The sequence below is a fragment of the Phasianus colchicus genome, chromosome 3 (genome assembly GCF_987193195.1).
Source record: "Phasianus colchicus chromosome 3, bPhaCol1.hap1.1, whole genome shotgun sequence".
In the NCBI taxonomy this organism is placed as follows: Eukaryota; Metazoa; Chordata; class Aves; order Galliformes; family Phasianidae; genus Phasianus; species Phasianus colchicus.
In genome coordinates this window covers 11,372,225-11,390,205 of record NC_143438.1, presented here as the reverse complement: position 1 = coordinate 11,390,205, position 17,981 = coordinate 11,372,225, and the positions used below count along the sequence as shown (strand labels likewise).

The 17,981-nt window shown below is 36.9% G+C and overlaps 1 long non-coding RNA gene across 2 annotated transcripts in view; it reads left to right on the top strand.

Moving 5' to 3' along the window:
* The window catches only part of LOC149918401 (uncharacterized), a 293,570-nt gene that overhangs the window by 106,403 nt on the left and 169,186 nt on the right, over window positions 1–17,981 (top strand). For both annotated transcript variants that reach the window (XR_016464997.1, XR_016464998.1), the window contains exon 3: window positions 17,571–17,671. This is a non-coding gene — a long non-coding RNA (uncharacterized LOC149918401). The remainder of the gene's footprint in view (window positions 1–17,570; window positions 17,672–17,981) is intronic.

The following is a 17,981-nucleotide window of genomic DNA, read 5'->3' as shown; positions in this document are numbered from 1 at the left end:
TGAGTGCTTTCTGCACGTGTGTATAATGCAGAGATGTACCTATGTATGCATTGTATAGCTCACATTTGGTTCTCAAAACTTGCATCGTGAAAAGGTCAGAGTCCAAGTAAACTCAGACTTTAAACTACAAAGTACATGGTCTTTAGATCGCAAGAGAGGAAATACAATCTTTTGCTTGACTGTTCTGAAAATGCATAATCCAGTGTTATTATTGTTGGCTGCTTCATCCCCATCTCCAGGAGCCACACAGTAACCATGCTCCTGGTGCCTGGAGCCTTGTATATGTTGGCTGTTACAATAAAAGAGGAAAAGATGTGTAAAATAAAAAAATGATTAAATAAAAAAAATTGTATTCAAAGAACGTTTAGATGTTGTGTTGAGGGACATGGTTTAGTGAGAACTATTGGTGATAGGTGGACAGTTAGACCGGATGATCTTGTAGGTCTTTTCCAACCTTGGTTGGAAATGATTCTATGATTATTCCTATTCCCCTGGGAATCAGGATTAAATTATCCTGTTAAATTTGAGAACGTAATGGTGGGAAGAAGGAATACAGTGATTTCTGTTGCTATAGGCACAGATAACCAAAGGATTCAAGACGCTCCACAGAAAGGCAAGCCTAAGTATTGAGCAGTGTTGCAATAATTTCTAATCCAAAATTGCAAGACTGGTCATTTGTTAGGGCAGAAAGAACAAAATTACTCATTTTTTTTTAATGTTTCTATTGACAGTGCTTATAATATCATTAAGAAAACTGTTACAATTTAGAGGCTGGTTTACAGGCTTAAAAAAATTGTAGAAGCATCTTTTTAGCATGTGCACCAATATATGCCTCAGTCCACGGCCAACATGACATCTGTGATGCTGCTGGCACTGAAGGAGTGATGTGATGTTCTCTTGTGCATCTTCATGCAGGTATCCAGGTCTCTGTCAGGTAATTCCTCTCTGCTTTCTGTTAGAAAAGAGGAACGTGTGGTTGTGACCTTTGCGCTAACCAATACTCCAACTAAATCTGGCAGTGATTATAGTTATAATTGTAACTAAAGATCTATATAGTCAAATTTATCAATGTTTCTAGAGTGAGATCTGTAAGATAATACTATATCTGAAGGCACCGTAAAAGATGCTTACTGAGAAGTAATCATTATCTGACCATCCTAGCATTTGACATATTTGGCCTTTGAACCATCTGTGTATTCCATAAGATACCTGTTCCACTACTCAGAGATAAAAGTCTTTTACAGATAAGGGTTATGTAGCATAAATAGTAACAAGACCACTTCTAACCCTATGAATTGTGTCTTTTTAGATGCAAGCAAAAATGCGTAAAAGGATATCAGTGAAATCCTAATTGTTCTAATTATTCAGCATTGACATTTTGTTTGCTATTTTTAAATGCCGAATACAGTTGTAATAATGATTTGAAAAGACCGTTCATAGATGTCTTATAGAATAATGGAAAATACAGCTGAGAAGTAGTATCAAGAAGTAGAATAAACTTTTTTTTTTCTGTTCCTGACAAATATATTTCCAGTATCCCAATGAGAACCTCCAACTGTAGATTCCTTAGTCCAGCTAGACAATTTGTTTTGTGGCTTAACTGTCCCTGCCAAAGTGCATAAGTTGAACAAATTCTTCCCTTCCTCTTTGCAAAATTCTTTATTTCTTTCTACCTTAAAGGTAAAGAATACATTTTTTTTTTTTTTAGTAAATTCTAGGCATTTGTTGTGCAACTTTCTGTTAGATAAAAGCTCACCATAACAACTCTATTGCATTTCGCTCAGTTATGTTATCCCAAATGTTTATAGTATGGCTTTCTCCTCTTCATATATTTTTTTCGTTGTTGCTTTTTTCAGTCTATGATCAGACTGATCCACCGTCAGTTACTGCAGTGATTTTGCTCACAGTTCCATTCTAAACTACCATAATACCATATTCCCAGGACATCAATAAATCTGATATATTTTGACTATTTATCTTGCAGGCAATAAACATCTGTTTACAAAGTGCGTTTCGTGAATTCACTTAAATTACATTTGGGCTGCTGCAATCCTGGAAAAAAGAGACGCTAAAGGTTTGATGCAGGAGAACATTGTATTTAACTTCAGGGGAGAGCTAAACTTGTGATTCTGTCATCAAAGGTGAAACAGCAAAGCCCTATTTCTTGCTAACGTTAAACCATTTATTCTTATTTTGCTGTCATTTTTATTACAGGCATTCAGTCTGATGCTCATGACAAAAAAGTTGAGACATGCTTCAAAATGAATTCATTGCATACCTAGTATAGAAAACTGTACTTTATGGATGGTAGCTGGAGGTGGCTTGTAGTTTACCAGTTATTATAAATTATTGAAAAAAATATATAAAATTGATATTCAGAGCTGATAGTTTTTATTGGAACATTTCTTGCATCTTTGTTTTATTTGTGGTTTTAGGCATGTTAATAGACCTAAGCAGATGGAACTTAGTATCTCACTGGACCCAACAGCTCTTCATCTACACTTGATCTGTCAAATGGTTATTTATGGAAGTATTTTTTATTTAAATATTCATTTTTAGTTGGGAGCTCACTTTTGTGAGGATAGTGTGATGAAAAACTACTTGTTGCTGTCTGATTATGTAGTAATTCCTATACAGAAAAAAGGTTAGTTCTGAAGCAATTCATGTAAATAGGACTTTTTCGAGTGAATGCCCCAGGTACATGAGAAGCCAAATCTCTGAACCTGTCTGAAGACTCAGCATAAGTTTCACCCTTTCTTGCACCCTTCAAAAGCAGGAGGATGATGGCTGTTCCCATGTATTCCTAATTCTAATCTGCTTTGACCCTTCTGAAGATTTACCCTTAGATCTCTTGACTACAATTAACTGTTTTTTTTTGCCAGTCTACCAACCACAGTCCTTCCGTTTCTTCAGATGAGCATCTGCAGTAACTTGTGGTCATGTACCTTTCCTAAGCTGTGTAAAGAAAATACAGATTTTTTACAAAGTGGACTTGAGCTGTGGCCATTTTTCACTTTCACTTTTTTTCATTTTTCAGGGAGGCCATTGCAGATTGTGCCATCTTCCTGTTTGCCTCCTGTAATCTGCAGTCACTATAAGATTATTGGTTTTTACACCCTGTGCATTGCATTTGTGATAAATCACAGAATGTCCCAAGTAGATGCCTAAACCTTAGACCTTATAGCAACAAGTGAATAAATTAAAGTCAAGTAATTTTACTGCACAGCAAAAAAATGAGTGTCCAATGTGTTTTTAACACTATGTACTTCTGCCAACCATCAGTCCCTTGATGTTCAGCTACCAAGCTCAGATAGTTTTTAAACCACAGACCTGCACTTTAAGCACTCACTGACACTTCTTTTATTTTAAAGTTTGAACTTATAGACAAAATGCACTAGGATGAAAGAGGGAACATATAGTTTCACCTCTTTCAAAAGGCCACAACAAATGAGATGAGAAATGTTGATATTTACAGCCTGGGAAATTTTTGTATTTAAAAGCTAAAGACATGATATCAAAGACTGCAGTTGTGTTAAGGTTATAGAAATCTTTAATCTATAAATCATCATTCCTTCTGTCTAAATATGAAACCTGAGCTTCAAGCAGAAATCAAAGCAAAATTCAGAGAAATTGCTAAATAGTTTGACAGTGTGATACATATTTCAGCTCGTGAACTTCTGAGGATATGGGAAATGGCTGTTTAGGCAGCAGATGATATCAGAATTGTCAACTGTCTACTTCAGCTGGCATTGAAAACTTATACTGATGCCCATACATCTTCAAGAGAGGACAGGCTGGATCTAGAGGGTTTGGTGAAGTACAGGTCTGGTAGAACCAGGATGGAGTTGGAAGAGAAGAGAGGATTTTGTATGTCTGTCACCGAATAAATACATCTGCTAATTTCTTTGCCTTGAACATTCCCTCTCTTAAATTTCTCATATATTTTAGGGACCTTTTCCTTCTGTTTTCAGCTCATGTAGTGGCTTCCTCTCTGAATAGGTTTCCTGTCAGATTCTCAGGAAGAACAGCTGAGGATGGACCTCATCCAAAGCCGTCTGGAGCAAATGAGAGTTTTACCAGTTATTGCAGTGGAACATCAGTCGTGCCTTATACTATACTTGTTTGCAATGCCAGAGTGACAGGCATCAGCTGAGCATATAGCTGCTTTCTGAGTGCACCTGGAAAGTGACAGATCCTGCCCAACCAGCTTGCTGCTTTAGCAAGTAAGGCAAACAGATAAAATGATGTAGTTAAAATACCAAGAGGTGAAATTGCACACCACAGTTTGCAAATCCAGATGGTAAGGCTGAGAATAGTAGGATGCCTGATACCTACTCCAATACTGCTTTTCTGATAATACTTTATGACTCATCACTATTCCCCTGCTGCTGCCACAGGACATGCCTAAGACTTACTTAACTTATAACCTAGTTGGTTTATATATCTAGCTAATGCACTAAGAAAACAAATGAAACATTTAGTATAATGGTCCTCTTGCTTGGAGATCTGACATTAAGTGCTTTGGATATTGGCACTCCAATGTGACATACTTATAGATCACCTGGTTTTTATAAGCTGATTATCAGGGTCACTGGAAGAGGTTTTAATGAGCCATGAGTGTTACTAGTCAATGTGTAAATTTCTGTGAAAATGTGTACAAAAGGGATGTGGACAAATCATTTTGGAAGGAATTATTTATTAACATTTTAAAAATCCACAGAAGTATTAATTTTGAATCAGCAACTGCTATATTGCTTGTTGCAGTTCTGGCACTGACTTTGGGAAATTCAGCATGCAATGACCTCTGAACTATAGAAATTCGTCTACTCCATGTTTTCTAAGTTCCAGCATGATAATGAGATCCCATTACTTCAGAAGTTCTAATGTAGTGGCAATAAAAAATAATCAATTACAAAAGAATACCTCCTAAATTAATAAAACATAGAGCATCTGTAAATATCTATAAAACTTCTTCACATGGAGAATTTGGCTACGTTTCTTTAATAGTATGTTTTATTTTTGAGAAAAATATTTCCTTAGCTCTATGCCCCTTCCCTTCCTCATCTCCACTCCATTCCCCGAAGTAAAAAACAACAACAACAAAATGTTCACAGCAAATGGACATATGTTTTTTCTGAGTTCTATAATGAGTTAGGTGCAAAACAAGGCCAGAGAGCCATGATGTTTACTGATCAGGCACTTGGCACAGTCACAGGCCAGACTACATATTCTTGGGCACAGTTTTAGGAGAGTAAATGGACTCTTAACACTTGCTTCTTACCAAAACTGCAAGTAACCAGAAATGAGCCTTTGGCACTTCTTTCCCATCTTCAGATCTTCTTAACTGATAAGGACTAGGTGCCTTCAGGAGGCAGATGTTACCATGTAGAAATTCTCGCTCAGATAGTAGTAAATTATCATTTACCTGGGTCAGCTGATATGTCATGTCCTGATGTGCATATGCTGATAGCAACAGTAACAGTGGCAATAGGGTCACTTACACATATCATGATATATATGTAAAGCCAGCAATCAGTCAGTATGGCACTGATAATGCTGTACTCTGTTGCATGCTTTTATTATTTATTTTTTTTGAGTGAGAGGAAGAAGAGTGAAAGTAATTCAAAATGTGAACAGTCTCTTGTTATTTGGATAAGGGAGAAATAAGTGTCTGAGGGTCTCTGTGAGCTGCCTCTGTTTGGGGGCCTTTCACTGAGGGCATATTCAGGAAAAACTGCCTCATAAAACTCTTAGGCAAATCATAGCTATAAATCATAGGCAGCAAAACAATTTCCCCCAAGCCAATGGCAAATCGTTGCTATATCTTGAGTGTAAATTACTAACAATCAGCAACACACCTAGGAAATGGAGCAAGTCTACAGTATATTTACGATTTATCAGAGGTGAATATACTTTTGACAGGATTTAAGATCTCCAGAAAAACATAAAGAAATAGGTTTGTTCCTCAGGTTGTGCTTACCTTCCTTTCCTGGGGACCTTACAGCTGGTGCAGAAGTGGCTCTGTTCTATCCTTTTTATTGCCCATTCCCAAGTTGTTTGAGGGTTGATTTTTTTCTTTCATCGAGGGACATACTCTGTTAGACAAGATAATTAAATGCATATGGGCTAGATTCTGATCTTATTTACAGAGCGCAGTAAATCCAAACTCACTCCAGTGACTGCAAGGGAGTAATTCTGGATTTATGTTATTATGAATGGGATCAGAATTTGGCATGTATAAATGAATACTGAAGAGAGAAAAGTACTGTTCGTGTTCACACTCCTACTCCGTGGAAAAGGCTAATTTAACTTCCTTAGGCTTTTTCATTGAGCTTGGAAAGTTTTGTTCACCACTGATTGTTTAGGGAAGGACTGAACCTGGCTTTAGAGTTTTCAGAGAAGCCTATCATAATTACTGATTAGTAGTAGTATTAATTATAAATGCTGGATGGGTTATTGCCAAAGGAAGCCTGAGGTCATTCTTGTTATATTTCTGTTTCTTTCTGGGTCTAATCAACTTTGATAAAGACCACCCCTATGTTTCCGATATATTTTCTACTTCTTAAATTCTAGCTTATTTTCCTATTGATATTGTTTTGAAAAGCATATGACCAGGGTGGTACATGTTGATATTTATATACAGGAAGTCTGTAGTTTCTGACAAGAGCAATGAGCCAAACGTGAGCCTGGTGTCTCCAAAAAAAGTATGAACTTGAGTCTGAAGTGTGAAGCTTTCACTGAGATGGACAGTGTCTGGATATGCAGGAGTGCCAAATTGCTTCTTGCTTAAGGTTTCTTCTTCCTCATAGAGATGTGCTTTTTTGTTTTTCTTCTTCCAGTAGAGTGGAGAGCCAGAAGAGATTTTAACATGCATTTTTGATTAAAACTGTTCTGAAAATTATTTTTCTTTTAGATTATGGTAATTCTCCACACCTACCCAAGTGTAACCTACAAATGATTAGTTCTCAAGACTGGGGATTGTTGTTGGTTGAAGACATTTTTCTCCCATCCTGTGACTGCAAGAGCATAATCAAAAGCTCTATTCAGTTTATTTATGCATTTATTAAAGAAGTAACAAAGCCTAGCTGTTAGAAAGCAGGGAACCAAGATTTATCTCATCTACAAGTAGGTTTTGGAAAAAGATGGGAATTTTCAGAAGGACTCAGATCTAAACAACTTCATTTCTGAAGAAAATTATTTTTCTCCCCTGGCAAAGACAGGATCCTAAGGTAAATACAATTGGTGCCTTATTCAAGTGTCCATTATGTGCAATAACTCCAACATCACATATTTTACCCCTTTCTGATTTTTAAATATAATAATACAAAGTAAGTATGTAATATTGGATTTTCTTTCACTGTTTCCCTGCTTTTTTTCCTCAGGAAACTGAAGTAGTTCTCTTTTTGTGACAGCTTGTGAAGACATAAATTACCTGCCCGCAAAATAATGTCCTATTCTCAACAGTGAGTTGTTAGCTGGTGTGTTCAGAGGAAGACCTGAATTTGTCATACCGGCATAGAGGGTGTTCAGCTATTTGGTCCAGCATTGTCTCAGGAGGGTGAGAACTTAGCTTTGTAAACAGTACTTCCTCCCGTGAGTTTTCGTCATGATTTCCCCACTATGTGATTTAATTATGATCCACTTCTAGCACCTGCCCACTTGTGGATTTTCTTTTTGCCTATAGATGTTTACCATTTTACTGTAGCTGCAGTTGTACCATCTAGCTGTAAGTGGCCTAAAAATGAAGCACTTGATCTGAATTCCCACAAACTCCATTTGATCTTGAAAAAAATGCACTTGGGTATGTAGAAAGCCTGGCTAGCTCATTTTGTTTTTATTTTTGAACAAACAGAAATCATGATTTCCTTCTTCATTTTACTCTCTTGCAATAGTTTGACTAGTGCAGTTATAACATGGAAAATGCTGAAAAGCAAAACCATGAATAAAAACAGTAGATTGATAAAATAGCTTTTATTTTATTCTATCAAACTGCCACTGATCATTGAGTTTTCCACTCCTTTCCTTAGTCAGTTCCCATACCAACAGCACAGGTACTTCATGTAGATATCCAAAACTATTTAAAGGTTCCTCTTCATCTGCCACTAGGACTTCTATCCAGGGTTCCTGAAGGATCTCGAAGATGATACATTGCTAAAGAAAATTGTAAAATTAAAAGTATTAGTGTGGGAAAAATGCCCCTAACACTTTGAAGCTGTCTTTACTTACAGTCAAACAGATAATCTTTCATATCTTTCAAAGATAGCAATATATAAAATTTTAAAAGAAAAAGTGGTGCTTTGTTGAACTATTCAGTGATTTAGAAAATAAGTTCAGCAGAAACCTTCTTAGAGTTCAAATTTTAGCTGTAGCCCTTGTGTAGCTTCAATGAATTCTATGAACATTTGAAGATTTTGTGTATATCTCTTTTCTTTTTCAAATTATTTAGTCATTTTCTAGACAAGTAACAAGTATGCTACATATTATACCAGCTAATAACCTAAGTAATTGGCAAAGATGGAAAAAACTGATGGTCATATCCAATGTACTTATAAATTGTAGCATTTAATGTAATTCCTACATTTATTGGATACTTCCAACTCTTTTTGGTATCGATGTGACTTTTAGATAACAAACATAGGAGGATCATTTTCAGTATATCAGTGAACACAAAAATATATTATTAAATATTTAACTGTTTCAGTACTTGATGCCTAGAGTCAATCTAGTGTTTTGTATATATGTACTTCAAGATTCAATCATTCTTTCTTGCTTTCAAACTGATAAACAGCTTTTTATTATTTCACACACATATATTCAGGGCAGATGGTATCTTTTAAAATCTCTTTTTAAATAAAGGACAACTAATGCTAGCTTTCTTCAGAGAAAAACTTCATGGAGTTCTATAAGTGTGATTCTTTGTCTTTTCAGAGAACGTGAAATTGCATGTCTTTCTGAGTCAGTGATTTTAAATGCAGAATATCTCTCACACTTCACATTTATGGAAATCTTGCTCACATAAATGTGGAATATCAACAAATCTAAGTGGTGGTGCATTTGCATTACAGCTTATATTTATAGATGCCAGAAGATTTTTCAAGTGATAAATAGTAAAATCTAGTGACACTTCTCAGAAGTCTAGTTAGTTGTAAAACTCATTGCATCACATCTAGCTCAGTGCCACTACACTTATGAAGAGAAATATATAGTGTTATTTCTAGGAATTTGCTCCTAGCTGGCACCAGCCTTGATGTGCTGCCAGCCAATTTCTTCCCTTTCACCTTCCTCTCTCAGGGAACAAAGCTTCAGCCCTGAAAATGGCAGATCTCAGGACAGAGATGAGAGTTTCCTGTTACAGCATTCCTGGTCAGGTGAGGATACAGTCTGCACAAAATCACATACTTGGATCACACAGTTGCTTTCAGGAACCAAACCATTCAGATGCCAGTTGTAAAACCAAACTGCTACATTGTCTATCAGAAATTCCCCAGAATCTAAATCCTGAATATCTATTTCTACAAAGTAATTGGACAGCTTATTTCAGGTAGAATAACCAGAACAGCAAGTGTTGCTCGAAGTTGGAGTTGTTTAAGAAGTCTGCTGGAAATGATGGACTTTGATCTCTAAAGAAATATTTTACTCTCAGAGATTCTTATGTCTTCTCTTGGATGACCAGATGCAGACAGAAGGAGTACATGCTGAATTGAATGATTCACATTATCCATCAACTCTAATTTACTTCAAGGCTATGTAGTTAGCAGAGCTGTGTATATGGACCTCAGAAGCATTTTTCTGCCTTCTTATATATCAGGTACTGGTAATCAAGGATGAAAGGTGATGATTCCAGATGACAGTTTGAATTACCAACTTTTGGAAAAAAATCAAATGCAGGACAACCAACCCCCCACCCCCCAACACACCCCAATTTAATTAGCTTGACTTTTCCTTGGCTTTTTTTTTTTTTCTTTTTTTTCTTTTTTTGGAATGTTATTTGGAGTTGCCAGTGGGGTTAATTCTTTGGCTGTTCTGTCAAATGCTAGGTTCTAGTACAGATATTTGTGTATATATGAACAACTGTTTTTTAATAACCTGCCAAGAAGCTATAATCTTCCATTGCAATCCCCCGGGATTTAATTAGAATGGTTTTCCACAGCCTGACATGTTTATGGGGCATAGGTAAAGAGACAGTTCATAAAGCTGTCAATTTTCTGAGAAATTAAAGAAAAATTGGGCTGCTTAGTGCTTTGGCAATTCCATGCTGCTGATACTAGCACTGCAAACAATGAAATCAAAGGCAATGTAACAAGATACTGATGCATTAGAGATGGGGAGGGTTTAAAATTATATACAAAGGCATTTGTCAATTTGAATTTGAATGCATAAGAGGAGAAATATGGAAAACAAAATATGAACTCCAGTAGCTGCTCACTGAACTGCTCAGGTTTAAACAGTGCAAAGCTGAACAATGGTCTCTTCATTTCGTTATCAGTAGCTGTAACTTTCTGTCTCCTAGGGCAAGTTGGAAAGGATGAAAACTGTGAAAGGAAATAAGGCTGGACTATGGAAACAGTTGCTACTGATTTCTGTCCTTCTTGCTGACTGGTGTCCCAGGATGTTTAAGCATGTAACAAAAGGGGAGAGGCAATTCTTAGAGGTACAGCTCATGGAATCTCCTCCTACCTGATACAGTCTGTGCTATGTTTCCTTGAGACTTTTATATGCTGGCAGGTGAAAACAATCTAACTGCCAAATTCTGTTTTCTCTTCAGTAGCTTTTCAGTGGAGCTCTGTGGGTGTACCTGAGTATGGCTAGATTATCTGATGAAAAAGAGCAGCAACTTACTCTCTTCTTTAGGGTTGTCATATATGATTTTTTTCTTTTTTAAAAGGAATTAGAGTTGCCACTGCTGGCCTTTGTGCAAATCATCTGTAATTTCACAATAGAGTTAAACTGATATTGAAGACTGTGAGAAATGAGTGTACAGGACACCATTTTGATAGCAGTGTGAGCCATTGTTGAGGATAGCTCTGTAGGACATTTACCATTTTTAACAGAATTTAATATGTCAAGTTCATGCCTGTGTGCAGGAGCAAGTATACACATCTACATGATCCTTTTTACATTGCTATTATTGAATATTACATCAAAGACCTGCATCATCTATGTCATTCAATTTGATTCAGGTTTTACTGTACTGAGAGCCAGAGAGCTAAGAGGAAAGATCCCAAACTTATACATTCTTGTAACTTCAGTTAATCAAGGGAAAACCATATCATGGTGTGCACTGCATAGCAGTGACTGTGTTCTGCTACCACAGATGAGGCAGTTGAAAACACAAGTATTATAGAAGTGCATTTGGAAACGAATGTGAGAAGTATATTTGCCTTTTCTCTCTTTTACTCTGCATGTTAAGCTACTCAGGTGTAAAGAGTGTAAAGCAGAAGTGTAGTCTGCTCAGGGTGTGACTCCATACTTCTGAAAGTAAACAGAAGTGTATGACATTTCCAGCTGATGGTGTCACAGCCTACTGACAAGGCTGTCTGTCCTGTTACCTTGTCTTCTCTCTAACTCTACTTGTCTACATATTCACGTATTACACACTGTCAAGATCTTTGAATGTCAGCTTCATCTATAGTTTGTTTGTACAGTACACTGCATTTGGAGGCACTAAGCACTACTCTAGTAGCAACTGTAATTAATGCCTTCAGCAGTTACTCTGGATGCATTTGTTTATTTTCACTTCACTGTTTGTAAGAGCACATGAACCTAATGATGTTCAGCAAGGCCAAGTGCAATACTTTGCACTTGGACTGGGGCAATCCCAGATACGTGTACAAACTGGGAGAACTCATTGAGAGCAGTTCCATGGAGGAAGACTTCAGGGTCCCAGTGTATGAAAAGCTGGACATGAACCAGCAGTGTACTCGCACTTGAAAGGCCAACAGTATCTTGGGCTGCATCAAAAATGAGGTGACCAGCAGGGAGAGGGAGGGGAGTGCCTTGTTCCCCTCTGCTTTGCCCATACGAGGCACCATCTGGAGTATTGTATTCAGGTCTGGGCTCCCAGTTCAAGAAATATATGGAGTTGGAGCAGGTCCAGAGGAGGACCACAAAGATGATCAGAGGACTGGAGCATCTTTTCTATGAAGACAGGCCGAGGGAGCTGGGCTTGTTCAGCTTGGAGATGAGAAGGCTTTTCTCATTGCAGCATTCAGGTACTTAAAGGGAGCTTATGAACAGGAGGGAGACTGGCTTTGAACATGGTCTGTCAGATATAGGACAAGGGAGAAAAGCTTTAAGCTAAAAGAGGGGAGATTTGGATTAGGTATCGGGAAATCTTTCACTCAGACTGTGGAGAGGTGCTGGCACAGCTGCCCAGAGAAGCTGTGGGTGCTCCATCTCCGGAGGCATTCAAGATCAGGTTGGATGGAGCCCTGGGCAGCCTGAGCTGCTGGGTGGCAGCCATGCTAATGGCAGGGTGTTGGAGCTCAGTGATCTTAAGGCCCCTTCCAACCCAAGCTGTTCCAGAATTCTATGATTTCTTGATCCACATCATTTATTTTTAATTTTGTCTCACTCTGTGTCTATATCTTCCCTTCTTTCCCTCTCTTTTTTTTTGATCTTCATTAATATTTCTACTCTTTTCTTCTTTCGCTGCTCAAGTCTATTCTCTGCCCAGGTTTTTAAGTTACAGTCATTACTCCTATAAAATATATTGTAAGAACCATCAGATATAGAGTTTGTGTGATGTGTCTCTTATAACCATAAAACACCTTAGGGAGAATACTTTCTCAGACCAAAACATCATATTTTTGCTTCTTGCAAGATTATTTTACTTCGTGCCTTTTTCTCATTTCTTTTTAGATTCCTAACACACTTACTATTTTTTTTTTTCACGCATCTATAAAATAAAGCTCACCAAGCCATCAGATGTAATTTTTTTTTTTTATATTCCTACACTTACATGATAAAAAAAGGAAAATAAAAGTTTATGAGCAGAGAGACTGAAAAAGATAGGAGTGGAAGTCAAGGAGAGTCTGTACTATAGGTCAGCAAAGCACACGGAGATTGAGTGCAGATCAAAGAAAGTTAAAAATTATTTGACAGCATTTGATTTAGAACAGCCACGCTGAGAAGTCTCCTGTAATAATTTATCCTACCTTTCACTTGTAGATTGCTGAGCTGTCTTGAAAGAATTCAGAGACTGTGGAATGCAGCCACTCTTTTCATTTATGATTTTAGAAGATGGGATGCAATGTAATGTGTCAATGTGTGATCAAGATGTCACCTTCTATCAGGACTACTCTAGATGATTTTATTTTTTCTACAAACCACTGTGAACTGAATATTCATGGCAAAGGAGCAGTTTCTCCTATGCATTATGAGGCTGATGGAAGAAAGCTTAGACTAGAATTCCATTCGGAATTGTGCTTCCTCCTGAGACGCTTTCATTTTGTAGGCATTATCTTCTATTATGAGTGCATCTGCTGTGATGGGAGATATAATAAGAATGGAATACAGTAAGTTGTGTTTAAGGTTAGTGTGATTCAGGATCTGGTGCATCCTCTGTCTCAGAAATTTATTTCTCACCTTAAATGAATGTTAGAAAAGTGGCATTTCACTGAAAACAATCAAATTCTTCCTGAATTGCACACCGTGATTTACTACAGAGGCAAAGAATATAAATTCTTAATTAACTGATCAAGAGAAGAACCCAGACTAAAATAGCACAGATCAAGACTGAGCTGTATTATCTCATCTACGGAGAAGTTATAGGAGAATTTTCTTAGTGTCCTAAACATTTCTTTCACAGATTTCTCACAATATTAGTTAAGCAGGGCCGACTTGACTTGTACAGTGTCTACTGCAGTGCTATGTCCTTTGCATTCTGAATGCACATGTCAGCCCATACCCTCCAAAACCATGAGATCAACTTACAAAAATGAGAGACGTTCATACAGTATTTGAGGATTTGGAGTTTTCATAATTATACCAGGTATACATGACTATGTGGTAAAAGAATGTATAGCTGTGTAATCAAAAAGAATATATGTCTAACCCATCCATACGTTCACCATCTTTGGTAGTCGCCATCTGCAAAATGACAATAAATATATATAGAATGCAACTAGGGAGTGAATTCTGGTTGCAGGAAATACCTAATAATAACAAATGATTGGAAGTATTCTGCAATAGTTCTGTTTTGCTTTAGACAACAGTAAAACTAGTGCTATTGGTTTCACACGTAGTTGTGGTCTTATTGGTGGTGAAACAATTAAAATATGGAAAGTTGCTGCTGTTTATCGTAAGAAATCTTTTCAAGTATGCCACAGCAGATCTTTACCATTTTTTCATCAAGCAATATAGAAAACATTTTTTTAAAATTCTTTTATAAGGAAAATTACCTGTAGAAATGAAACACGTGACCATTAATTAGATGCCAACAATATGGTTAAGGGATGCAATTTAGCTTTTAGCTAAAACTTACTGTAGCTCCATCTAGAAAACAAGCATGTGCTTGTAAAATAACAGATCTCCTATGAAAGAGAAGTCTAAGAAATTTTTAAGAGGTGATTAATGTCAGTTTCTATTCTTTACATTTCATTCCATGTAGATGGTGTATAGAGTGTCCTGAAGAATATAAAAATACGAAAACAACTTTTCAATACAGTTTTTTTTTTTTGGTCATGACTTTCTTTCCTATTATATGGTGGAACGAGCAGTAATTACAATAAGCATGATCACAAGAAATATTTTTCTCAGCTTGTGCTAGTTCTTGTGGCTACATGCCCGTTGTCTTTAAGAAGATCCTTGGATGATGATCTCAGATGTGCAAATCTACATTGTTCTCATCTACTTTCACAGAATGGCCAGGGCTGGAAGGGACCTCAAGGATCACGAATCTCCAACCCCCCTGCCACAGGCAGGGCCACCAACTTCCTCATTTAATGCTAGACCAGGCTGCCCAGGGCCCCATCCAATCTGGCCTTGAACACTTTATTCAGATGAATCTGATCTTGGTCTCTGGTTTGCTTTTAAGTTTTCATGTGACTTCATTAGCAAGTCTCTTATTAATTCCATTCCATTTTGAGACCATGCAAAATTCATTATAACCACACATCACTGCTAAATCTGCCTTGCTTTTTATTATGTTGTTTTGTCTATTTGCCTCCCCACAGCTTCCTGTGTCTGTTACTTTCAGGGATTCTTCTGTGGCAGGCGTCCATCTGTCTATGGTGGTTTTGATGACCTTCCACTTTAAAGCTTTACTAAATTTTGTGAAGTTTAAGTAATAAATATGTCTGAGCTGCTCACTCTTTTTCCATATGTATGATCCAATCCCACTTGCTGTAATCATGTATCCACTTCACAAGTGGGATTCATCTCTGACTTTAATAAGATATTTGAAGTTGTTTGCTACCCTAGGTAGTCAGTGAGGTTCTCACTAAGACCAGCTGATGAACTTTCAAAGGATAGCTGAAAATAAACACAGATTTGTTCTTAGTCACTCTTTGGAGGGGCTGGTAATTTTGAATGATGTCAGGCCACTGTAAGTAGGATTCTTGTCAGGAATGCAGAAAATGTAGAATCTAAAGCTTAGATTTTAATCTGAGCCCTCCCATTTTCAATGGGACTTTTCAAAGTACATTAGTTTAAGCAGAGATACAAGCCATTCCGTGGGCTTGTCTAAGCTTGTCTGACTAATCCTCACTTCTGCTGCTTTTCATTAAGACTACTTTGATTAAAAAGATCATAATAAATTCAGCATCCCACTGATATTTTTTTTTAGCTTTGTAGAAAATTTTTTGTGGCATTTGGGTCAGATGTTCCTACTATTTCTAACTGAATTAAGAGTATACGTGAAGAACACATATTTCCAAGATGATTACAGTAAATGCCATAATACCAGATCCAAAGATTAACAAATTACAATTTGAATTTTATACTGCTTACTTTAAAAGTGAGTTTAAATGCAAAATTGATCAGTAGTAGTTTTGGTTCTCTGATTTTAGCATCCTACTTAGTAATTATTTGCATTTAGCATTGTAAATCTGCACAGAAACAAGGACTGCTTTCCTGCCCTGTTATAACCTGTTAATGCAGTTAAAGTGAACTGGGAATTCTGGTTTCCCAGATAACCAGAAATCTTATAAGGTTGTGTCTGTATCTATCTGTATTTCTGTTGTTAGACACCTGTGTCTAAATTCAGAGTAAAGTTATCCTCTTGAATGATACATATAAAGGACACCTGCTTTATATTCTTCAACCTTCTTGAGCAGCTGTCACTGCAATTACAAGTGAATGTATAAATCATTTGGATTATCTGAGCTGAAACCTGCTGTGTTTCTCACAGAGTATTTTCCTAACTGAAAGATTTTGAGTTGTTGATATTATTTCTGTTTGCTGCTTTTATTTTCCAAACTATGTTTAACTTGACTTTCCTCAGCAGTGTTTCTCTATCATGTTGCCTTCCCCAAAACTCTGGTGGTAATCTACCTCGAGTGATCTCCAAGTTGATACTGTCAGCAAAGTTTAAACTATTTGTGTGTCTTCCCGTGCCAGACAATAATTGCAAAGTCCAGCAGACATGAAATGCAGAAGCCAACTACAGTCACAGGCACGGTGGCATATTGCCTTACACAGAATCCCTTACCATTCATCTTTTCCCCTAAATCCCATTAAGAGGGAGGAGCTAAAGGAGAAATCACAATCACCACATTTTCCTAAGCACTGTTTGTCACCCTTCTCCTCCTGTATAATCTGTTTCAGTTGAGACCTCATACTATGACTTCCTACATACTTTTCCATGGTTCCCTTGCAAAACCTCCCTTACACATTCAGCGCTTAAGGAAAATTGAGTGGGTAAGCAATCTAAAAATATTAGTCTCATTTAATCTTAAAACTGGATCATACTTCCTGTTTTCTGTGCAGCAGAATATACAGCTGGCATTCCCTGTAAGCAGTCACCTTGTCTTTGATTAAGGCTAAGATGTTGAGATTATTGTGTAATTTTTGAATGTACCATTTTGGTAAATGCATCAGGAAAGTGTTATTTCATCTGCTGTACATAGATGTAGCTGTGACTGGCCCAAATGAATGAGATCAATTCTGTGCTTGGCACTTGACTGTGTCTGGAAACGTGCTAGAATGTCAAGAACTACAACAGGCCACGTGACTCTCCGATCGAGAAAGGATTTTAAGATCTAAAGCTGAAGATTAGGTGTATTTGTGAAGGTGAATGCAATAAAGGAATACATTTTTTTTCAGTGCATCAGAGGAAGGGGCTCTAAATACCCTCTCCTGAGGAATTCAGCTGCATATCAGTGAAGGTAAAGTGGATATAAGAAAAATGCCATGTGTATGGAGAGCATTAGGAAAGGTCATATATTTCAAGAAAGAATATTGTTTACAAGGAGTGTTAATAGGTTTCAAGGGAAATGTTAATTTTTTTTTCCTGGCTGAAATAGCTACTGCAAGTTTTTAATGGTTAATCATTCATTCTTGAATTTTTATATTAAGCATTTCATATTACTTTATTGACTTAACTTTTATGCTCTTCTTCATTTTGACAGTAAAGAATGACCAGGCAATACTCTTTGAAAATTGGAGACCATTTGCAGCTGCTCTCTGCTGAGGAAAGTGAATAATAGGGTGCCCTCAAGGAATTTCAAAGGTATCACTCAACAGAAACTTTTGTGTCTGAAGAAAACTAGATCATTTTATCATAGTAGGCATACTGATATGTTTGCTTTAATAAAATGCCATATTTCTGCCTTTAATCTCTTGTCAACCAGCTATTAAAACCCCAAAGTGTATGCGTGCAACACATGTAAACACTCGTGGTTTCAAGTTCGCCACACAACATACAAATAAAGCATGTATTTTTTTTCTTTTCTTTTCTTTTTTTCTTTCCTTTTCTTTCTTTTTTTTTTTTTTTTTTGTGAACAGCCTCTAATAAAGTAATTGAGTAATGGCAAGGAGAT